At 41.8% G+C, this 25,202-nt stretch overlaps 1 protein-coding gene across 6 annotated transcripts in view; it reads left to right on the plus strand.

Moving 5' to 3' along the window:
* The window catches only part of TENM2 (teneurin transmembrane protein 2), a 2,056,834-nt gene that overhangs the window by 1,719,696 nt on the left and 311,936 nt on the right, over window positions 1-25,202 (plus strand). The gene's annotated exons all lie outside the window — the stretch shown is intronic.

Genomic DNA, 25,202 nt, shown 5'->3' on the forward strand with positions numbered 1-25,202 from the left:
CACAATAGAGAGAAAACTTTTTTGCTAAAGAGAGTTTAACAAGACACGTGGCCACTCATTAAAATTAGAAGAAAAGAGGTTTAACCTTAAACGACATAGAGGGTTCTTTACTGTAAGAGCAGCAAGGATGTGGAATTCCCTTCCACAGTCGGTGGTCTCAGCGGGAGCATCGATAGTTTCAAAAAACTATTAGAAAAGCACCTAAAGGACCACAACATACAGGGATATACAATGTAATACTGACATATAATCACACACATACAGTATCTCAAAAAAGTACACCCCTCACATTTTTGTAAATATTTTATTCTATCTTTTCATGTGACAACACTGAAGAAATGACACTTTGCTACAATGTAAAGTAGTGAGTTTACAGCTTGTATAACAGTGTCATTTTGCTGTCCCCTCAAAATAACTCAACACACAGCCATTAATGTTTAAACCGCTGGCAACAAAAGTGAGTACACCCCTAAGTGAAAATGTCCAAATTGGGCCCAAAGTGTCAATATTTTGTGTGGCCACCATTATTTTCAAGCACTGTCTTATATCTCTTGGACATGGAGTTCACCAGAGCTTCACAGATTGCTACTGGACTCCTCTTCCTCTCCTCCATGAGGACATCATGGAGCTGGTGGATGTTAGAGACCTTGCGCTTCTCCTCCTTGAGGATGTCCCACAGATGCTCAATAGGTTTTATGTTTGGAGACATGCTTGGCCAGTCCATCACCTTTACCCACAGCTTCTTTAGCAAGGCAGTGGTCGTCTCGGAGGTGTGTTTGGGGTCGTTATCAAGTTGGAATATTGCCCTACGGCAGTCTCCAAAGGGAAGGGGATCAGGCTTTGCTTCAGTATGTCACAGTACATGTTGGCATTCATGGTTCACTCAATGAACTGTGGCTCCCCAGTGCCGGCAGCACTCATGCAACACCAGACCATGACACTCCCACCACCATGCTTGACTGTAGGCAAGACACAGTTGTCTTTGTACTCCTCACCTGGTTGCTGCCACACGTTTGACACCATCTGAACCAAATGTATCTCGGTCTCATCAGAAGGACATGGTTCCAGTAATCCATGTCCTTAGTCTGCTTGTCTTCAGCAAACTGTTTGCAGGCTTTCTTCTGCATCATCTTTAGAAGAGGCTTCCTTCTGGGACGAAAGCCATGCAGACCAATTTGATGCAGTGTGCAGCATATGGTCTGAGCACTGACAGGCTAACCCCCCCACCCCTTTAACCTCTGCAGCAATGCAGGAAGCACTCATACGTCTATTTCCCAAAGACAACCTCTGGATATACATGACGCTGAGCACATGCGCTCAACTTCTTTGGGTGACCATGGCGAGGCCTGTTCTGAATGGAACCTGTCCTGTTAAACTGCTGTATGGTCTTGGCCACCGTGCTGCAGCTCAGTTTCATGGTCTTGGCAATCTTCTTATAGCCTAGGCCATCTTTATGTAGAGCATCAATTCTTTTTTTTAGATCCTCAGAGAGTTCTTTGCCATGAGGTGCCATGTTGAACTTCCAGTGACCAGTATGAGAGAGTGAATGCGATAACACCAAATTTAACACACCTGCTCCTCATTCACACCTGAGACCTTGTAACACTAACGAGTCACATGACATTGGGGAGGGAAAATGGCTAATTGGGCCCAATTTGGACATTTTCACTTAGGGGTGTACTCACTTTTGTTGCCAGCGGTTTAGACATTAATGGCTGTGTGTTGAGTTATTTTGAGGGGACAGCAAATTTACACTGTTATACAAGCTGTACACTCACTACTTTACATTGTAGCAAAGTGTCATTTCTTCAATGTTGTCACATGAAAATATAAAAAATATATATTTACAAAAATGTAAGGAGTGTACTCACTCTTGTGAGATACTGTAGGTTGGACTTGATGGACTTGTGTCTTTTTTCAACCTCACCTACTATGTAACTATGTAACTAAGCAAAAGACAAAAAGAGATACTACCAGGTAGCAAAACAGAATCAATGATCATATAGTTACCAAGTGGTTGATTTGACACATGAAAGCAATCAATAATTTGAATTTCATTTGATATACAGTAATATAGTCAGCAAGCATTGTTAAGATTAAAAACAGCATCACATTTACTGGTTTCTCTGCATTATGAGACTGAAGCACGTTCACTTCATAAAGATTCACTTTTATATCTGTCTGACCAGTTGATGCAAAAGTATCCTGAAAATATTATAATGTGTACCATTTAAGTCAAGTCAGTGGTGGAACTACTTCAAGTCTGGACTGTTTCACCCTCTTCCTGTCATACTTTGAATACTTTGAATGACAAATACTCAGAAAAGTGAAACAGCACCTAATGATATTTAGATCAGTTTTTTTTAGAGAGATAGAGGTTTAATTTGGTGTATTTAATCACTACTGTGTTTTTATTTTTTGCTATACAAAGGAGAGAATATCAAAAATTTTGAGAAAAAAAAACATTTTCTTATTTTCTGTTATAAAATTTTGCTAATAAAGAATATTTGTTCATAAACTTAGGCCAAAATGTATTCTGCTATATTTCTTTAAGGAAAAAAACAAATAGGTGTAAATTATTTAGTCTAAATGATGATTGAGAGTCTACAAACAATGGCATATAAATTTGAAATTTGATAAATGTTCTGACTGATCTCAATTCTTGAGGCCCTAAAATGTGAGGTCAATACAAATACCCCCAAAATGACCCCTTTTTAGACAGTAGACAGTCTAAGTTGTTTAGTAAGAGGCATGGTTATTTTTTGAACATGTAATATTTTCCCAAAATTCTTCAAAGTATGGTCATGCCACATGTGTGAGACTTTTTCACAGCATAGCCATATAGAGGGCTCAAAATCCAAAGAGGACCTTGAGGCTTTCTAGGGGTATAAATTACGCATTTAGCTTCATGTCTACCTATCACATTTTGGAGGCCCTGGATCACCAAAATAGTGAAAACATCCACAAAATGACCACATTTTGGAAAAAAAACACCCCAAGGTATTTTCTAAGGGGCATAGTGAGACTTTTAGAAATTTTATTTTTTGTCACAAGCTGTTGGAAAATGTGGAAAGCAAATGAAACAAAGCTGTCAATTATTGAGATATTTCTAATACGCAGATTAATTACACTTATAATTACCCCTCAAAACACATTCTGCTACTCCTCTCAAGTATGGAAATAACACATGGATATGAATTTTTTACAGCCTAGCCACATAGAGAGGCTCAAAATCTGAGGTGCACCTTATGGCTTTCTAGGGACATAAATTACGCATCTAATTTCCTGACAACCTATCACAATTTTGGAGGCACTGGAGCACCAGGGTAGTGGAAACAGCCACAAAATGGGCACATTTTGGAAATAAATACCCCAACATATTTTCTGAAAGGCATAGTGAGACTATAATGTTTTTTCCACACATTTTTGAAAATGTTGAAAGAAAATTAAAATATATTTTTTTAGAATAAAGTTATCAATTAAAAATATATTTCTAACACACAGCATGGCAATACTTATTAGAATTACACCCCAAAGTGTTAGGGCAAAAGATATGTTAAACTCTTCAACTGTGATGGGCTTCTACACTGACATAACTTGAGCTGGGACTTTTCTTCCCCACAACCCTGGCTAGTGTTTGTGGAGGTTTTCGGGTAGGGGCTTATCGAATCAGGAAGCCCTCTTTAACCCCCAGATCCCTGCCCCTCCATGTGCATGAGAAGGGATACATACTACCACTATCTATTCTCCAAAAAAAGTGTAATGTAAAAAATGATAGTAGGTCATTTAGTAAGTGCTTTATTTTTTTTTTAAAAAAAGGTCCCCCATTGTAAATCCATCATCAATCACGGCGCTCAGCGCGACCGCCGACCCCCCCAAAAAAACTCAGGTACCGGTGAAGGCTCCCACCTTCTGTCACCTATGCCGTTTGACAGCTCTTAAATAACTAAGGGGCAGGGTCACCCGATGATGTCCCTGGGTGCACTTATCCTTCATGACGTCACCAACCTAGCATGCCCTCGGTTTATTACATAGCAAGGCGATGGTGCCACTCAGTGATGTCACCAGGTGCCCCCCTTGGTTATTTAAGAGCTGTCAGACGGTGGGAGCCTTTGTCGGGGCCAAAGGTTTTTTTCTTTTTTTCGGGTCAGCATGACAGTGGGTGTTGTGATTGACGATGGTTCTACTCCGGGGGACTTTTTTTAAAGGACTTGTCAAAAACTTGTGTATCTATTTACTTTTTACACTTTTTTGGGGAATGAGTAGGGGTACTCATTCACATGGGAGGCAGGATCTGAGGGCCCCCTTGTCAAAGGGGGCTTCCAGAATCTGATAAGCCCCCGCTCACAGACCTCCACAACCACCAGCCAGGATTGTGGGGAAGAGGCCCTTGTCCCCATCAACATGGGAACAAGGTGCTTTGGGGGGAAGCACCCTCCCATGTTGAGGGCATGTGGCCTGGTATGGTTCAGGAGGGAGGGGGCCACTCACTCATCCCCCTCCTTTCCAGACCAGCCGGGCTGCATGCTCAGATAAGGGTCTGGTATGTCTGTCTGTCCAAGCTTGGGGTGGGTAGAACGAAGGTTACTCAGTCAGTCCCTCTTGAGTTAATTCTGAAGTCCAGATTACTGCTGCACAGGTTTCCTGCTAAACAGGCCCAGCTCCTGACTGTCAGGGTGCTCCAGCTAAGCCTAGCTGAGGCTGGGTAGGGATATGAGTCTTCATCTTTCTCTCTCTCTTACCAGCTTCTTCCTTCTGCCCAGGGGCAGAACCCCCCCAGCATGGGGATTCCCTCCAGGCAATGGGACCCTGGACTCTGGTCAGGCTCCAGAACATGTATGGCCTGTCTCCCCACCTACTGGGCCTTACCTACCAAGGGATTGGAGGAGACTCCATAAATATCCAGGCTTAATCTTTGTTCCTTCACCCTCTAAATTCCAGAACTATCCAGCACATTCTGGAAGCCAGGGGTAAAAGAGGCCCAGCCCTTGGAGCTCTGCCCAGCTAACACAAACAAATTAACCCCAGCTCTTCTGCCTACAGAAGAGCTCAACTAAATGTTTTTACGCTGTACACTGAGGGTGCTACATATAGATAGAAGATAGTAATTGTGTTTGGAGTCTTAGGTGAAGATTTACAGAAGTATCACATAAAGGTGAATATAACAATCTGCATACAACAGAGACAGAATTTTTTGTAAGGATTCAGGGGCACAGCTTTTTCCCATGTGATGGGTCAATGAGCTGACAATGTTTTCCAAATTAATATAATGCATTCTATATAATGAGGGTGTGCAACAAGTAATATAAAAATATGCAAGAATTATATGAAGGAGAGAATTCTCTGGTACATAACTCAGGATTCAGTGGGCTGCTCTGATGGAATGTAGGCAGATAAAAAATAGTTGGTAGTTTCTTTTTGGAATAATTTGGAATAATACTGAACTAAAAATACTGTAGCTGCTGACTTTTATTACTAGGGCACTTACCTGTTCAGTAATCCAGCGGTGTCCTCACCCGAGCCAATTTTTCAATCAGCTATTGGGTGCTGGTGCCACCATCTTGACTAAGGGGAACAGGCTCCTACTGCGCATGTGTGAAGCACTGTGCACTTTGTGAATGGTCTGGCTGCTTGGGAGGGAGGACTTCTGGCTCAGTTCGCCATTGCAAACTGAGCTGGAATTGGAAGCGGGTACCTGTCATAACCAGGTACCCGCTCCCCCCTCCTCCTCCCCCAAAAAATGCCAAATGTGGCAGCGGAGGCAGGGAGGAGGCAGACAAGTGGAGCTTCCCCTTTTGGGCGAACCTCCACTTTAAGTACTGTTAAAAAAGCTGGTATAGATGAGGAATAGTGTTTGATTGCCATAAGGCTGTAAAATCAGGCAGAGTTGCACATCCTATTAAGTTGATGTTCATCGATAGATTGTCATACTGTACATTTCTGGATTCAGTGGCAAGCAGTACATTAAATTTAATCATAAAAAAGCATATGCATGCAATTTATGGAGCCTACTATTTGCCCACTGTCAAACTACAAATGTGAACATGGCAACAGGAATAAAAGTTTCAAGAAGTTATATGAAAATTAGACTTTATTTTTCTAAATTAGAGAAGGTTTGAGCGTTCGATAAATCCATGTGATGTAGGTTTCAGCTGAATCAGAGGTACATAATGGGTCCCATGTTTTTTCCATGAGGAAAAGGAATTCTCATAGCATGAAAGATACACTTCCAGCCATGAAAAACATTTTAGCATAATGAAGTGTGTACACAGTATTAAGTAATGTGTGCCACTGTCCAAATCGCACTAAAAACTAAGGATTTTCCGCAGACAAAATCTCTGACTTTTGTCAGAAGGGCATTGGCCCCAAACTTGTCTGCATACAAACGGCACACAATTTTTGTCCGACAAACACGAATGTAGTGACATACTACGTGTTTTTTTCAGCTCTTTAGCACCACCCTTTGGGCTCCTTCTGCTAATTTCATGTTAGTAGAAGTTTGTTGAGTGTTGAGTCATGCTTTTCATTTCGCACTTTTCATTTCGTGCTTTTCAGTTTGCGCTTTTCAGTTCTTTTCTGAATGGCCGTTCATCAACAAGCCATGTTGCGGAATCGGAGGAGATAACGTGTTATTTATTATTGTCCTTGGGGTTATTGCTTTGACCCAAGTCCAGTCCAGGAACAGGAGGAGGAGGATTTCTTGGACAAAAAATTGGTTGCTTTATTAATCGTGACCAATTATGTCATATGCCTTTGCTGCGGGAGCTCCAGGAGAATAATCCAGAAGATTTTCAGAATTATCTCTGGATGACGGACCCCTGCTTTCACCAACTCTTGGCATTGGTGCCCCCCTATATTAAGAAGCAGGACACATGCATGAGGCTTTTATTTAATTTTTTGGTTGACTAATGATTTGATTTGGTATATTTTCTATATTTTTGGATGCATAGAATGCACTTTTTAGTTAAGTTCTATTGGCAGATAGCATGTCTAATTTTATTTGTTTTCTTTTTTAATGCGCAATAAAAAAAATGAGGAGAATAATACTTGGCTATGTGTTTTACTTCAAATGACAGTTTGGGAGTAGGCAGTCACATTTTAAAAAAATACAATGTAAAATTAACAGGGAAAACCAACATAGTTGTATCTTTGATCTTAAAAACTACGTGATAATAGTGTTGTGGTAACTTGCACCAAAAAAAAAAAATAACAAGCATAATAATATTCTTGATATCACTAGAAAAAAAAGCCTTTGAAAATTTGTTTGCAATAACTCCATCAGTATCACCAGCAAAGCAGCTTCATTATTATCCCATTAAAGAAAAAGAGAATGTGCGCTGCATTTCGAGATTTCATAATTTGCCGCATCACGAATGTTAATTCTCCATTACGAACGCTAGTTTAAAAGACCGTCTGCTTCTGGCTCGTCCTTGCTTCTGAGCATGCGTGTTTGTACTTTGGACTTTTGTCCGATGGACTTGTGTAAACATGCTCGGAAAATCCGACAACAGACATTTGTCAGCGAAAAATTTTAAAGCTTGCCATCCAACATTTGTCCACTGGAGCATTCAAACGGTCGGATTTTCCGCCAACAGCCTGTCATCACACAATTCCCGTTGGAAAATCCAATCGTGTGTACGAGGCTTAAGAGATCAGACTATTTTGAGAAGGAAATGTAAATTCTGTGCATTTTGTCTGCAATATTTTCTCTTAGCACTGGGAATGAATTCAAAACTGCTGTGATTCTGTTGTTCAAAGCTTTTATCCTTCTAAACAACTAAATATTTCAAAGCCGAAATAAATGTGTGACTGCTGTTGATTTTTCAAAGCTGCTGTCGTTTATTAACCTCATTCAAAGCCAGATGGCCTGGCTCCTCTTCAAGTGTGTGGGGTTAAGTTTAAAGTCCCTTATAACAGACCAATATAAACTTCTATTTGTTAAAACAGGGGCACAAACACAATTAGATAAAAGCTCTTAAGACATATGAATAAATCAATTTAAAAAGTCTATAAATGCAGAAATGTATTTGAAACCACGAGGAACTGGCTAGTTCTCTTTAGCATCATGTTTCCTGCACTGCTACCACTGAAGCACTTTGGCATGTTACAAATTGTGCATCTATTTTTTTAATTCTTAATACATATTTTAAAATGCTTGGTAATTTAAATGCTTCCAATACAATACAATTTAGGCAGAACTTGGAGAAACATTTTCCAGCAATGCATTGATAAATAATGTAAATAATAGTTTCTTTTCAAAAATTGTATTTGGATTGAAGAAAGATTTTTTGTATGGACTAGACTGGAACCCTTAAAAATCTGAATCAAGGTTAACTTATAATAGACTAGCAGATAAGCATTTTTTCTCATTATTATTGGTTTATGAAGTGATAGGATCCTCAGTTACATTCTACAAAGTTGTGTAATGCTTTAAGTATAAAGAACATGGCTTCAAAATCATGCATTGTGGTACTGCAACATATGTTGACTCATAGCCTACAATGTGTTGTGGTACAATTAATTTTTGGCTGTGGTTTGCTGCATTGGAAAAATTGGTGCAAGTCTAATTGTCAGTCCAATGTAGTACTTTGGCAACCTATTTAAATGAAAAGGGTGCCTTAAAGTGGTGGTAAACCGCCAGCTTTTTACATTTCTTTTATTAAACCTGCAAGGCAAAGTTATAATGTGCTAGTATGCACTGCATACTAGCACATTTTGTGAAACCTACCTTAAAACTAAGCCCTCCAGCGGCATGCTGATAGGGCTTCCATCTTCCCCTGGTCTTCCTACTGGGTTGGTGGGCTCCGATCCTTGATTGGATGACCCGGAATGACATCACACCTACGCATGCACACAGGATCTGCTGTTCACAGCACAGGGCTCTGAAGGAAGGGCACGATATGTCATTCCTTCAGAGTGCATGCACTGGTGACGTCACCTGAGGCTTCACAAGTAAATATCTCCTAAACTGTGCACATTGAGGAGATATTTACAGTACCTATAAGAAAGCCTTACTATAGGCTTACCTATTAGGGATGAGCTTCGAGTTTGAGTTGAACTCATGTTCGACTCAAACATCAGATGTTCGCAAGTTGGCCGAACAGCGAACAATTTGGGGTGTTCACGGCAAATACGAATGCCGAGGAACACCCTTTAAAATTCTATGGGAGAAATCAAAAGTGCTAATTTTAAAGGCTTATATTCATGGTATTGTCATAAAAAGTGTTTGGGGACCTGGGTCCTGCCCCAGGGGACATGGATCAATGCAAAAAAAGTTTTTAAAACATCCGTTTTTTAGGGAGCAGTGATTTTAATAATGCTTAAAGTGAAACAATAAAATATCCCTTTAAATTTCATACCTGGGGGGTGTCTATAGTATGCCTGTAAAGGGGCGCATGTTTCCCGTGTTTAGAACAGTCTGACAGCAAAATTACATTTCAAAGGAAAAAAAGTAATTTAAACTACTCGCGGCTATTAATGAATTGCCGGTCCAACAATACACATAAAAGTTAATTGATAAAAACGGCATGGGAATTCCCCACAGGGGAACCCCGAACCAAAATTTAAAAAAAAAAAATTACGTGGGGGGTCCCCCTAAATTCCATACCAGGCCCTTCAGGTCTGGTATGAATATTAAGGGGAACCCCGGCCAAAATAAAAAAAAAAATGGCGTGGTGTCCCCCTCAAAATCTATACCAGACCCTTCAGGTCTGGTATGGATTTTAAGGGGAACCCTGCGCCAAAATTTAAAAAAAAGGCGTGGAGTCCCCCAATCCATACCAGACCCTTATCCGAGCACGCAACCTGGCAGGCCGCAGGAAAAGAGGGGGGACGAGAGAGCGCCCCCCTCCTGAACCGTACCAGGCCACATGCCCTCAACATTGGGAGGGTGCTTTGGGGTAGCCCCACAAAACACCTTGTCCCCATGTTGATGGGGACAAGGGCCTCATCCTCACAACCCTTGGCCGGTGGTTGTGGGGATCTGCGGGCGGGGGGCTTATCGGAATCTGGAAGCCCCCTTTAACAAGGGGACCCCCAGATCCCGGCCCTCCCCCCGTGTGAAATGTAAAGGGGGTACCATTTCACTAAAAAAGTGTCAAAAATGTTAAAAATGACAAGAGACAGTTTTTGACAATTCCTTTATTTAAATGCTTCTTCTTTCTTCTATCTTCCTTCGGTTTCTTCCTCCATCTTCTTCTTCTTCTGGTTCTTCCTCCGGTGTTCTTGTCCGCGGTGGCGTCGGCGACGGCATCGGCGTCTTCTTCCCTTCTTCTCCTCGGGCCACTCCGCATCCATGATGGCATGGAGGGAGGCTCCCGCTGTGTGATGCTTCTCTCTTCATCTTCTTCTCTTCATCTTCTTCTCTTCATCTTCTTGTCTTCTTCTTCTTTTTGGGCCGCTCTGCATCCATGATGGCATGGAGGGAGGCTCCCACTGTGTGACGCTTCTCCTCTTCTGATGGCTCTTAAATAATGGGGGGCGGAGCCACCTGGTAATCCCGCCCCTCTGATGCACGGGAACTTGATGGAGACTTACCTGTGGCATTTCCTGTGACGTCAGAAGGGGCGGGGTTACGTAACGGGTGACCCCACCCCCCTCTGACATCATGGGGAATGCCACAGGGAAGTCCCGTCAAGTCCCCGTGCTTCAGAGGGGGGCGGGGTCACCAGGTGCCCCCCCGTTATTTAAGAACCATCAGAAGAGGAGAAGCGTCACACAGCAGGAGTCTCCCTCCATGCCATCATGGATGCGGAACAGCCCGAAAAGAAGATGAAGAGAAGAGCGGGAGCCTCCCTCCATGCCATCATGGATGTGGAGCGGCCCAAGGAGAAGAAGGGAAGAAGACGCCGACGCCGCAGAGGAAGATGCAGGACGAGAACACCGGAGGAAGAACCAGAAGAAGAAGAAGATGGAGGAAGAAACCGAAGGAAGATAGAAGAAAGAAGAAAGACGAAAGAAGATAGAAGAAAGAAGAAGCATTTAAATAAAGGAATTGTCAAAAACTGTCTCTTGTCATTTTTAACATTTTTGACACTTTTTTAGTGAAATGGTAGGGGAACTTTTGTACCCCCTTACCATTTCACACGGGGGAGGGCCGGGATCTGGGGGTCCCCTTGTTAAAGGGGGCTTCCAGATTCGGATAAGCCCCCACCCGCAGACCCCCACAGCCACCAGCCAGGGTTGTGGGGATGAGGCCCTTGTCCTCATCAACATGGGGACAAGGTGTTTTGGGGGGCTACCCCAAAGCACCCTCCCAAAGTTGAGGGCATGTGGCCTGGTACTGTTCAGGAGGGGGGGGCACTCTCTCGTCCCCCCTCTTTTCCTGCGGCCTGCCAGGTTGCGTGCTCGGATAAGGGTCTGGTATGGATTTTTAGGGGGATCCCACGCCATTTTTTAAAAAATTTTGGCGCAGGGTTCCCCTTAAAATCCATACCAGACCTGAAGGGTCTAGTATAGATTTTGAGGGGGACCCCACGCCATTTTGAAAAAAAAATGTTGGCTGGGGTTCCCCTTTATAACCATACCAGACCTGAAGGGCCTGGTATGGAATTTAGGGGGTGACAAGCGGGACAACCTTGTGGACCATACCTCTACCTTTCTACCCTTTTTCTTCTTTCTCTTTCCTTTTCTCCACCTTACGATTAAAGCTCATTATCAGAATTTATTTGACCTATATACACTCTACCTGTAAACAATATGTATAGTAGGTATAAATCATTTAAATACCTACAAAAGCAACTAAGGAAATTATATATATCTTTAATTTAGGTTTACGTGAACCCAATGTTTAATATTTGAAATTTCATGATATTTACCTATATAAACCCTACTGTAAAACAATGAGCTTACTTTATAGATCCTTGTAAACTTAATTTATGTATCTTTATAATATTGTATACTCAATAAACTTCTTTTGACAAGGAATTTAGGGGGACCCCCCACGTCATTTTTTTTTTAAATTTTGGTTCGGGGTTACCCTGTGGGGAATTCCCATGCCGTTTTTGTCAATGAACTTTTATGTGTATTGTCAGACCGGCAATTCATTAATAGCCGCGAGTAGTTTTAAATGACTTTTTTTCCTTTGAAAAGGCATTTTGCTGTCAGACTGTTCTAAAAACGAGAAACATGCGCCCCTTTACAGGCATACTATAGACACCCCCCAGGTACGAAATTTAAAGGGATATTACACTTTTATTGTTTTACTTTAAGCATTATTAAAATCACTGCTCCCGAAAAAATGGCAGTTTTTAAAACTTTTTTTTGCATTGATCCATGTCCCCTGGGGCAGGACCCGGGTCCCCAAACACTTTTTATGACAATAACTTGCATATAAGCCTTTAAAGTTAGCACTTTTGATCATTCATGTTCGTGTCCTATAGACTTTAACGGTGTTCGCGTGTTCGAACTAATTTTTTGCCTGTTCGCAAGTTCTGGTGCGAACCGAACAGGGGAGTGTTCGGCTCATCCCTATTACCTATAGGTAAAAATCATTCATGGGAGTTTACTCTCACTTTAACACATGCTAACGTGCCTATGTTAATGCACTGCAATGGAATGACCAAGCAATAAAGTGATTGTAAAGTCTCGTTTTTTTTCTATTAAAATAACAAACATGTTATACTTACCTGCTCTGTGCAGATGGTTTTACACAGAGCAGCCGGAATCCTCCTCTTCTCGGGTCCCTGGCTGAAGCTCCTGGCCCCTTCCTCCTGTTGAGTGCCCCTACAGCAAGCAGCTTGCTATGGGGGCACCCGAGCTGGGCTGCAGCTCCATGTATCCATTTAGACATGGAGCTGTGATTTGGCCCCGCCCCCTCTCTTCTGATTGGCTATCTGAGTTTGATTGACAGCAACTGGAGCCAGTGGCGCTGCTGCTGTATCTCAGCCAATCAGGAGGGAGAGTCCCAGACGGCCGAGGCTTTCATGGACATTGCTTAGGTAAGTATTAGGAGGGCTGAGGGGGGCTGCTGCACAAAGAAGGCTTTTTATCTTATGCACAGAATGCCTTTGCAAGCACTTTAAGGAGCTAACAGACAACAGGGGAAATAAAGCATGATGACACTAATAGGTGATTTTCTAAATAGGTAGACAGTATCAAATGTTTACTTCAATCATCCTTTGCAAGGAAAACTTTTTTCTTTTTTAATCTCCTGCACATGTTACTCAAAGTAAACCTCATTTTATTAAATTGGTTGTGTAAAATTTCATGCCATGTGAACTTTCTCGACTCCTGTAGTAATGCAGATTTAACCACTTCAGAATGACGGCTACAGCACAGACCTACTTTGCCAGGAGGGTGTCAATAGACACCCTCCCTTGCCCATCAGTGCCATCTTATCAGTGGCCATCAGTGCCACCTTATCTGTGCCCATCAGTTCCGCCTTATCTGTCCCCATCAGTGCCACCTTATCTGTGCCTATCAGTGCCGCTTTATCTGTGCCTGTCAGTGCCCATCAGTGCAGCCTATCAGTGCCCACCAGTGCAGCCTATCAGTGCCCATCAGTGCCGCCTCATCAGCGCATATCAATGAAGGAGAAAAATTACCTGTTTGCAAAATTTTATAACAAACTATGAAACATTTTGTTTTTCAAAATTTACCGTCTTTTTTTGTTTGTTTAACAAAAAATAAAAACCTCGGTGGTGATTAAATACCACCAAAAGGAAGCTCTATTTGTGTGAAAAAAATTATAAAAATTGAATTTGGGTACAGTGTTGCATGATCGCGCAATTTATTCAAAGAGTGACAGAAATGAAAGCTGAAAATTGGTCTGGGCAGGGGAGTTTAAGTGCCCAGTAAGCAAGTGGTTCATAAGTGTACATTTTGAGCAATTTTTTTTGTACATTTGCATTTTCTGTACTATCTGTTTCCAACCACTAGATGGCAGCATTGCTTTTATCTCATAGCCAGCCTTTGATAAGCTGTTTGCTGATTTCAGCAACTCATTTTCAATTTGTAGATGTTTTGATTACTTCCATTTGTATTTGTTACTTTTGTTTCCAGCTTGGCCCGGTTCTTTTTCTCCTACCCTCCCTTCAGAAACCAGATTAGTATATTTTATATATTTCCTATCTGGTCTCCCAAAACATGGCCGCCATGGGTGTGTTTTAGCCATGTAAGTCTAAACTGTGGTGTAAACATCCGGTTATGACGAGGTTCCGCTTCCTGTGGATGAGAGGCTTGGAGTGCAGGGGGAAGGGGCGTACTGATCCCGCCCTCCCTCCTATATAAAGAGGATATGAAGAGCTCTAACCATGACCCAGATGACGTTCCTATTGGAGGAAACACCACGTAGGGTGGAGCTCTGATGTCACAACACTGTAACGGGCCGACTGCGGCCATCTTTGTGGTTGGAAACATCTGCTATCCATGACGAATTGCAACTTTTTATATGCCTATTTTTATTTCTCAAAATGAGAGTACCCTGGCTTTTTATAAAAATAAATTTACCTTGGTTTTAAATACTACACCATGAGGAGTTGCTTTCTTGTATCCTATGCATGTACCTATGAATTACCATTGAGTGGGACTACAAGATCTGGCCTTCTATGATCTAACTGAAGTGGTTCCGTGGCGCTGTGGATATATCATGCTTGTTTGACCACCTGTAATTCAGTGGTCCATTTTCTTTGGTAAGAGGCCCGGTGTGTTGATGTTCGGTGGAGGATAATCTCATTTACCCCTTATTGTATCTCTGTCTGCACCGTGGGTGGTTTCAGTATTTCCCCTGAACAAAGACTCTGTTTTAACACTATGGACTTTAATTTTATAATTTGATGCTTCTAGCGCTGCATATATATAACCTTTATGCTTTTTATTGTCACAATTAAAGATACCATTAGATACAATTTATGTCAGCTGTTTTATTATTGTTAGCTCAGTGATTAATTTTGAATTTATTGCTTGATTTTTGGTACCTTTATTTAACTTGCTGCTTTGTTGTGTCATCATGGACATTTTTTATTTTAGAGCCACCCATGTCATTGACACTGAGAGTGTCTTCAGTGAATCTGTTGAGCCCCAGAATAACATTAGTGGCATCTTTATGCGACTTAAGAACTTGCTCACCACAACTGCATGTTAATTGGGACGTGGCATTCTTGGAGAGATATATTGCATCTAAAATAGTTCCTAGGAGCCTGAGATGGGAATTGGCCCCATATAATGATGATACTGATACATTTGAGTGGTTTCAATATTTCAATAAGGCTGGACTATCACTCCTTGGTTTTTTAATTACTCGCAAAAAGAGAAAATTAACCTATATGGATGAGGAGATTGCTAAACTTAGGGACAACCTAATCCCGTTTAAAGATCTAGAGGACTATAAAAAAAGATCTGATAATCTTAGAAAACATTTAGAAAAGGAAGAGACAGAACAGAAAATTAAAATGAAAAAGAAATATGTCCATGATACGGAAAAGTGTTCAGATGGCAATGTATTGAGAAAACAAATTCCACTGGGAATGTGGGGGTAGCTGTTGGGACTAATGGAGCACCAGGTCCATCACAGGGAACTCCTGGGCCCTTTCAGCCTTCCGCGTTCCAGGGTACAAACATGGACTCCCCTAGACCTATGTATGGGAAACCACCTAAAAATAACTTTCGGGTCAGAGGAGACCCCAGGAGAGGTAACAGAGGAGGTGGCCATCCTGTGCACCATGGGCCTGTCGACACCTATTATAGGTTTTCGCCTCTCTTTAGAGAAGATGAATGCTATGGAGGTAACGACAGGTACATTGTACAACATCCTCAACAAGGACCCCCGCGTGGCCGGAATAATAATTCTTAGAGCCACCAGGGTAATTTTTCACCAGGGGGCCCATATGCATATGAGCGGGACAATGGTGGGGGTGATTATTTGAGTGATTACAACCATATGCCTACCCAATCCACCAATCATCAACTAAGTAATGATAATTTATTTCCCATGGAGGGAACAAGTCTAAAAAGAAACAAAGCGCCAAACGAAGGACCAGAGGGGGGGAGGAGGACAAGGTCATAAAAGAAGGTGGGCTATTCAGTATGAGAACAGCTACCCTTTCTCATGAAGAGAAGGTGGTATTAAATCACAGTCTCAAATTTGTCCTCCCGCCCCCTAAATATGTTTGAAACTTACATGGATATCCATAAGTACGTTCGCAAACTTAACCACTTGACAACTGGGCACTTAAACCCCCTTCCTAACCAGACCAATTTTCAGCTTTTGGTGCTCTCACATTTTGTATGACAATTACTCAGTCATGCAACACTGTATCTTTATGAAATTTTTGTCCTTTTTTTCACACAAATAGAGCTTTCTTTTGGTGGTATTTAATCACTGCTGGGTTCTTTATTTTTTGCGCCGTAAAAGAAAAAAGACCGAAAAATCTGTAAAAAAATACATTTTTCTTCATTTCTGTTATAATATTTTGCAAATTAGTAATTTTTCTTCATATATTTTGGCCAAAATTTATACCGCTACATATCTTTGGTAAAAATAACCCAAATCGGTGGATATTATTTGGTCTTTTTGAAAGTTATAGAGTCCAAAAGCTATGGTGCGCATATCTGAAAATTGATCACACCTGAATTACTGACGGCCTATCTAATTTCTTGAGACCCTAACATGCCAGAAAAGTACAAATACCCCCCAAATGACCCCTTTTTGGAAAGAAGACATTCCAAGGTATTTAGAAAGATGCATGGTGAGTTTTTTGAAGTTGTCATTTTTTCCCACAATTCTTTGCAAAATCAAGGTTTTTTTTTTACTTTTTTTTTTTTCCACAAAATTGTCATATTAGCAGGGTATTTCTCACAGACCGCATATGCATACCACAAATTACACCCCAAAACACATTCTGCTATTACTCCCGAGTATGGTGATACCACATGTGTGAGACTTTTACACAGCGTGGCCACATACAGAGGCCCAACATGCAGGGGAGCACCTTCAGGCGTTCTGGAGCACCCAGGCCAATTCTGACATTTCTCTCCTACATGTAAAATCATCATTTATTAGCTAGAAAATTACTTAGAACCCCAAAACATTATATATGTTTTTTTAGCAAAGACCCTAGAGAATACAATGGCGGTCGTTGCAACTTTTTATCTCGCACGGTATTTGCGCAGCAATTTTTTTAACGCTTTTTTTTGGAAAAAAAAATGTTTTGTGCTTTACAAAAACCAAAACAGTAAAGTTAGCCCAATGTTTTTGCATAATGTGAAAGATGAAGTTACGCCGAGTAAATAGATACCCAACATGTCACCCTTCAAAATTGCACGCGCTTGTGGAATGGCGCCAAACTTTGCTACTCAAAAATCCCCATAGGCGACGCTTTAAAATTTTTTACTGGTTACATGTTTTGAGTTACAGAGGAGGTCTAGGGCCAAAATTATTGCTCTCGCTCTACCGATCGCAGCGATACCTCACATGTGTGGTTTGAACACCGTTTTCATATGTGGGCGGGACTTATGTATGCGTTCGCTTCTGCATGCGAGCACACAGGGACAGGGGCGCTTTAAAAAATTTTTTTTTTTTTTTTTATTGTTCATTTTACTTTATTTATTTTAGTTTGATGCTTTTTTCCCAAAAAAAAATTTTTTGACCACTTTTATTCCTATTACAAGGAATATAAACATCCTTGTAATAGGAATATGGCATGACAGGTCCTCTTTACAGTGAGATATGGGGTCAATAAGACCCCACATCTCACCTCTAGGCTGGGAAGCCTGAAATTAAAAAAAAAAAAAAAAGATCCTGGCTTCGATCGTAGCGGTGAGTCGGTAGAAGCACCGCAAGGCGGCGGGAAGGGGGGACGTCCCCTCTCGCCTCCCGTAAGAACGATCAAGCAGTGGAACAGCTGCTATGACCATTCTCATGGTGTAGGGAATCGCCGGCTGAAAAAGCTGATATCTGAATGATGCCTGTAGCTGCAACCATCATTCAGATATCTCCGCACAAAGTCAAGGACGTTGTATGACGGCCGGCGGGCGGGAAGTGGTTAAAACGCTTTTTTTTTTTTTAACACAAAGTTGTCCATTTATACAGTATTTCTACCACATAACATGTACATGCCAAAAATGACACCCCAAAATAGATTCTCCTGCTCCTCCTGAGTACGGCGATACCCCATGTGTGAGACTTCCACAGCCTGGCCACATACAGAGGCCGAGTACAGCTGAGCATGGCTCAGCATGGCAGGGTATGGCGGGGTATTGTGGAGTATGGCGGGGTATTGCGGGGTATGGCAGGGTATGGCAGGGTATTGCGGAGTATGGCGGGGTATGGCGGAGTATGGCGGAGTATGGCGGGGTATGGCAGGCTATTGCGGAGTATGGCGGGGTATGGCGGGGTATGGCGGAGTATGGCGGGGTATGGCGGAGTATGGCGGGGTATGGCGGAGTATGGCGGGGTATTGCGGAGTATGGCGGGGGCATGGCAGAGTATGGCGGGGGGCATGGCAGAGTATGGCGGGGGGCATTGCAGAGTATGGCGGGGGCATTGCAGAGTATGGCGGGGGCATTGCAGAGTATTGCACAGCATTGCAGAGTATTGTGGGGGTATTGCAGAGTATTGCACAGCATTGCAGACTATTGTGGGGGCATTGCAGAGTATTGCAGAGTATTGTGGGGGTATTGCAGAGTATTGTGGGGGTATTGCAGAGTATTGTGGGGGTATTGCAGAGTATTGTGGGGGCATTGCAGAGTATTGCAGAGTATTGTGGGGGTATTGCAGAGTATTGTGGGGGTATTGCAGAGTATTGCACAGCATTGCAGAGTATGGCGGGGGGCATTGCAGAGTATGGCGGGGGCATTGCAGAGTATTGTGGGGGCATTGCAGAGTATTGTGGGGGCATTGCAGAGTATTGCACAGCATTGCAGAGTATTGTGGGGGTATTGCAGAGTATTGCACAGCATTGCAGACTATTGTGGGGGTATTGCAGAGTATTGCACAGCATTGCAGACTATTGTGGGGGCATTGCAGAGTATTGCAGAGTATTGTGGGGGTATTGCAGAGTATTGTGGGGGTATTGCAGAGTATTGTGGGGGTATTGCAGAGTATTGTGGGGGCATTGCAGAGTATTGCAGAGTATTGTGGGGGTATTGCAGAGTATTGTGGGGGTATTGCAGAGTATTGCACAGCATTGCAGAGTATTGTGGGGGTATTGCAGAGTATTGTGGGGGTATTGCAGAGTATTGCACAGCATTGCAGAGTATTGTGGGGGTATTGCAGAGTATTGCACAGCATTGCAGAGTATTGTGGGGGTATTGCAGAGTATTGCACAGCATTGCAGAGTATTGTGCTGGTATTGCAGAGTATTGCACAGCATTAGTAGTGAGGGATGGCTGAGCATGGATGGATGGATGTCTCTGTGCAGCGCTGTGGGCACTACACATACAGCCCACAGCGCTGCAGACATCCATCCATCCCCCTCCCCGCTCACTGTGTACCGATCGGTACACAGGAGGGGAGGAGAGGAACCGGCGTCATCAGATGACGCCGGTCTGTTTACATGTGATCGCGCCGTCATTTGACGGCTCGATCACATGGTAAATGGCCGCGATCAGCGGCCATTTACCGGGATCCGTGATGCGCCGGGTCCCCTGGACCCGGCGGTCACGGATGTGTTCGGGTGCGCGCCCCAGGGGACGCGCGAGAGGGGAATTCTGGGAGGACGTCATAGTACGTCCACCCAGAGTTATCCAACCGCCCTGCAGCCGTCATTCGGCTATGGGCCGGTTGGTAAGTGGTTAATGTACAGAGATATATTACCTCTAACCCTATTCGTAATAGGATTACGGTTCCATCTGAGTTTCAACATACCACCTTATCTAATGCTTAATTTTTTAACCCTCCGAGCCATTCAGGTCCTTCATTTGGGTTTTTTAGGACCTAATATTTAAAGATCTTGACAAATTGACGATAAAGAAAAAGAGAATGGATGCAGTCTTTAAAAGGGGTTTGGACTCTCTTAAACAGAGGAATGACATTACCGTACGCCCGGCTGACAAGGGAGGCGGTATTGTCATTCTTGATAGTATTGCCTATGTAGAGGAGATGAATAGAATTATATCTGATAAGGATACATATCTTTCTCTCAGAAGCAATCGGACTCAGAAATACAAGAAGGAGCTCCAGGTGATAGTATATGAAGGTTTTAACAAAGGTATTCTGAACAAAAACGATACGTTTTACTTGATCCCGGTTGCACCTCGCATTCTGGTGATCTACTATCTCTTAAAAGTTCACAAAAACCCTGTAAATCCACCTGCCCACCCTATAACTAGTGGAATTGATTCCGTCACCTCTAGGATTGGGAGGTACAATTTCTTGCAGCCTCTTGTCTCTAAAACTCCTTCCCATCTTAAGAACAGTACACAGGTCATTAATATTTTGAAGCAAATCACTTGGAAAGAAGGGTATATTTTGACCACTGCTGATGTGGCCTCTCTGTACACCATTATTTCCCACTGTCATTGTAGAGAAGCTGTGAAGTGCTTTTTGAGTAGAGAATCGGGCATCCGTGAGTTACAGCAACGTTTTCTTCTCCATATCCTTGACTTTGCTATGAGCCACAACTATTTTTGTTCAATGGCACCTACTATCTGCCAGGTCGAGGAGTGGCGATGGGTGCCAAGTTTGCACCTGTTTTTATTTCTCAAAATTTGAGTACCCTGGCTTTTTATAAGAAATAAATTTACCTTGGTTTTAAATACTACACCATGAGGAGTTGCTTTCTTGTATCCTATGCATGTACCTATGAATTACCATTGAGTGGGACTACAAGATCTAGCCTTCTATGATCCAATTGAAGTGGTTCCGTGGTGCTGTGGATATATCATGCTTGTTTGACCACCTGTAATTCAGTGGTCCATTTTCTTTGTGTTGTTCGGTGGAGTATAATCTCATATTCACCATATTGTATCTCTGTCTGCACCGTGGGTGGTTTCAGTATTTCCCCTGAACAAAGACTCTGCTTTAACACTATGGACTCTAATTTTATAAATTTCTAGCGCTGCAAATATATATAACCTTTATGCTTTTTATTGTCACCATACAATTTATGTCAGCTGCTTTATTATTTTTAGCACAGTGATTCATTTTGAATTTATTTTAAGCAAGATTATGTTGGAAAAGTGATGAGGAGAGGTGATTGTTTTTTTAGGATTAAATGAGATCAGTTGTTAACAGCTGGCATAACAGTTATAAATAATGGCTGATAGAACTACAACATTGTTAATGCAACAGTACTGGCTAGGCACCCCATGGTGGTTGCAAATCCTTTAAATAACCATTTGTCTGCTTTGGGTTGTCTCCCATTTTGCAGACAGATGGTCAAGCCATTTTTTCACATGTGGTAAAATATATATACCAGGCTTGAAAGACCCTAAGCTATTTTTTGAAAGAAGAAAATCTAATATTAATACTTACATTTATTTGGCCCTTAATAGCTGCACAAATGTTTACAACAAAAATACACAAATAGCATTCTTAGCACACACAAACAAATAGAATTATCAAAAATCCTAATAAATAAGAAATATAAAACTCTGTTAAAGTGGTTCTTTGCTCTGTTTGAAAAAAGTTAAAAGTCAGCATCTACAAATACTGTTTAAAAAAACACATTCACCTATCCAGGGATCCAGTGCTGTCCTTACAAGACTTGGTTCTTCACCGGTCTTCAGGTCCCTGGTGCCAGCATGTTTACTGTGGGCAGCCAGCTGTGCTTCATTGTGGCTCCATAGTTAGCTACACACTGTGCATGTCTGAGCCACGCTGCACTTTGTTAATGGTCCCATAGCCACAGGTTAGGGGCAGGGAAGAGGGAGGGAGAACTCCCCCCCCCCCCCCAAAAAAAATGGCAAAATTAGTATACGGCATAAAGCAGAACTTCCCTTTTAAGGTAAAGTTCCACTTTAAGTTATTAACTACTTCCATACAGAGCATTTTCACCCCCTTCCTGCCCAAGCCAATTTTCAGCTTTCAGCGCTGTCGCACTTTGAATAACAATTGCGCGGTCATACTACACTGTACCCAAATGAAATTTTTATCATTTTTTCCCCACTAATAGAGCTTTCTTTTGGTGGTATTTGATCACCCCTGCATTTTTTATTTCTTGTGCTATAAACAAAACAAGAGTGACAAGTTTGAAAAAAACACAGTATTTTTTACTTTTTGCTATAATAAGTATCCAAATTTTTTTTTTTAAACACATTTTTTCCTCAGTTTAGGCCGATACGTATTCTTCTACATATTTTTGGTAAAAAATATCGCAATAAGCATATATTTATTGGTTTGCGCAAAAGTTATAGCATCTACAAAATAAGGGGATAGATTTATAGCATTTTTATTATTATTTTTTTTTTTACTAGTAATGGAGGCGATCTGCAGTTTTTATCATGACTGCGATATTGCGGCGGACACATCGGACAATTTTGACACATTTTTGGGACCATTCACATTTATACAGCGATCCGTGCTATAAAAATGCATTGATTACTGTATAAATGTGGCTGGCAATGAAGGGGTTAACCAGGAGGGGGCGCTGTAGGGGTTAATGTGTTGCTAGGGAGTGATTCTAATTGTGGGGGGAGGGGATTCACAAGGGGAGGAGACCGATCGGTGTTCCTATGTACAAGGAACACACCATCGGTCTCCTCCCATCTGACAGGACGTAGATCTGTGTGTTTACACACACAGATCCACGGTCCTGCTCAGTTACTGGGCAATCGCGGGTGCCCGGCAGACATCGCGGCCGCCGGGCACGCGCACCGGGACCCTGGGCTGCCTGGAAGGCTGCGCCATCATATGATGGCGGCCCAGAACAACAGCTGCACTGTTCTGCCGTCATATGACGGCAGGCGGGCAGCAAGTGGTTAAAGGAATATGCACTGTATATTGAATTATAAGAGTCTTCAGGTAGTCAGGGCTCCTGTGGGGACTGTTTCTGCTAAAGCTGGGCAAAGATTAGTGGGATTTCAAATGAAAATTCTTGGGAAAAAAATGTTCTATGAAAGTTTGTTCGCTTTTTCAAACATTAGTGGGGTCAAATCAACATTCATGTTCAACTGCAGGAGCAGGATGGAAAAATGTTCTCGAATGAACACATTTCTAACAGCATATGTGGTTTTCATTCAGTAAAGTGTATTTATTCCAAAATTAAATGTTAAAAGCAAACTAAATATTTCAAACAACATTGGAATGTTCTGAGAATTTTCGTACAAATTTTCCTAAGAATTTTTCTTTGAAATTGTATTCATCTATTACCAGCTTAAGGCAGCATGAGTGAGAAAGCACTGGGTGTGTGTTTAGGCCTGTCCTGCCTAAGGGCTGGTTCACACCACAATTTCTGCATTGCAAATTGATTTTTGCATATACATTTACATACTTTTTTGATGCGTTTCTAATTAGTATCAATGCATTTCCAATGCATTTTTTCTCTGTTCTATTTTATCTTGACACTTGAAAAAATGTTATCCTTATTCAGGACAATGTGCATTCAGGTGTGTTCTGGTGCATTTACATGCATTCCAGTGTTTTACATGCATTTTACCATGTTCCAGATGTGTTACTGACAAAAAATGCAGCAGGTACTACTTTTGTTGACTGACCACACTGATGTGAACTAGGGCCATTGTAATACATGAAAAACATGGTGCATTTTTGATATGTTACAAAAACCCATTGGAAATGGGTCGAACAGGCACCAGATGCAGACTGGTGGCTGATAGGGATAAGAGACGGATATTGCCGAGAGGCAGCCTCCATCTGAACATAAGTTTGAATTAAAGATGTATTAGTCTGTGTGTAGACCGTAGGTCTGCACTGGCAACTAAAAGAGCCAGTCTAACTGGGAGACTTGAGCTTTGGTAGCTTTGGGTTGCTGGAGGCTGGAAAATATTATCTCTCTGTTGGGCTAGGAAAATCCAAATATCCCTTATGTGGGAAGGTATTCTGTTATCTGCCTTCCATGAGGAATTCAAATGGGCTTGAAGCAACCTTAAAAGACATCTTGGAGAGCAGACTGAGTCTTTAATAGCTCTCTGCTTGATGCTATTCCTTAAAGTCTAAATCCAGGTTCTTTAAATAGTTTTTTGGACCAATCTGGTCCAAACAAACTGTTTACTTTGCTAATATATGTGCCTGCTGTCAGCTCTTAATAAACTGTATACTGCATCAGCTACATAGAGTACACAGTGCAGTGTTCCAGAAGTGGTATGGTGACTTTTTGTCCTGTTGCAGGAACAAAATCAAGTCAGGCTGAGCACTGCAAAGCTTATACAGGTTTTATTACTGATTAGCTAAGGTGAAGAAATTGGTGGATGACATCACAATCTCTACCTCAGTCAATCAGAGGAAGCCTTATATTCATTCATAAAAATACAAAGCTTCCTGTGAATAGCTGAGCAGTGGACAGCTCAACTCAAATTGTGCAATGCATTGAAATTTGCATTGCACTGATTCTTACCAGATCCAACACTGACACTAGCCTGCATAATAAAAATAGTACGTTTTACTATGCAAGCTAGTGTGAACTACTGATTATCAGTGTATGTCCAATTATTATTATTTTAGGCATAAATAGTATCACATGAGAATGTCAGCACTGACATTTAAGGCCTTGTGCCAACTGGGCATTTAGGTTCCGACGTTCAGCTATAGATGGCGGGTTCAAGTGCACCATCCAGCCCTTTTGCCAGCAGACTATCAAACTCTAATTTTACTTGATCATGGTAGCTGTAGATATGTGAAATGCTATGTCTTACTGTAGACTGGGCAAAACTTGTGATGTGATATTTCAGTTTTTCTTTTTTAATAAATCTGCAAAAAATGTCAACAATTCTGTGTTTTTCTGTCAATATGGGGTGCTATGTGTACATTAATGAGAAAAAAATGAACTTAAATGATTTTAGCAAATGGCTGCAATATAGCAAAGAGTGAAAAAATTAAGGGGGTCTGAATACTTTCTGTCCCCACTGTATATTTCTTGCATTTCAGAGGGTGAAATTCTGTCTACCAATACATATTTTCCCTTCTAAAAAATGTAAAAAACACAGTTAAAGATGATTAACCAGGGGTGTTAGTGCTTGGCACATCACTCATTGGCTGATTAAACTTATACCTAACTATATCAATTCCAAGTATTAGCCCCGACTTTAAAATGACTTGAAAATCACCTGTGATTTGTATGAGAGTGCAAAAAATGTAAATATACATTGAC

Source organism: Aquarana catesbeiana, linkage group LG03 (genome assembly GCF_042186555.1).
Source record: "Aquarana catesbeiana isolate 2022-GZ linkage group LG03, ASM4218655v1, whole genome shotgun sequence".
In the NCBI taxonomy this organism is placed as follows: Eukaryota; Metazoa; Chordata; class Amphibia; order Anura; family Ranidae; genus Aquarana; species Aquarana catesbeiana.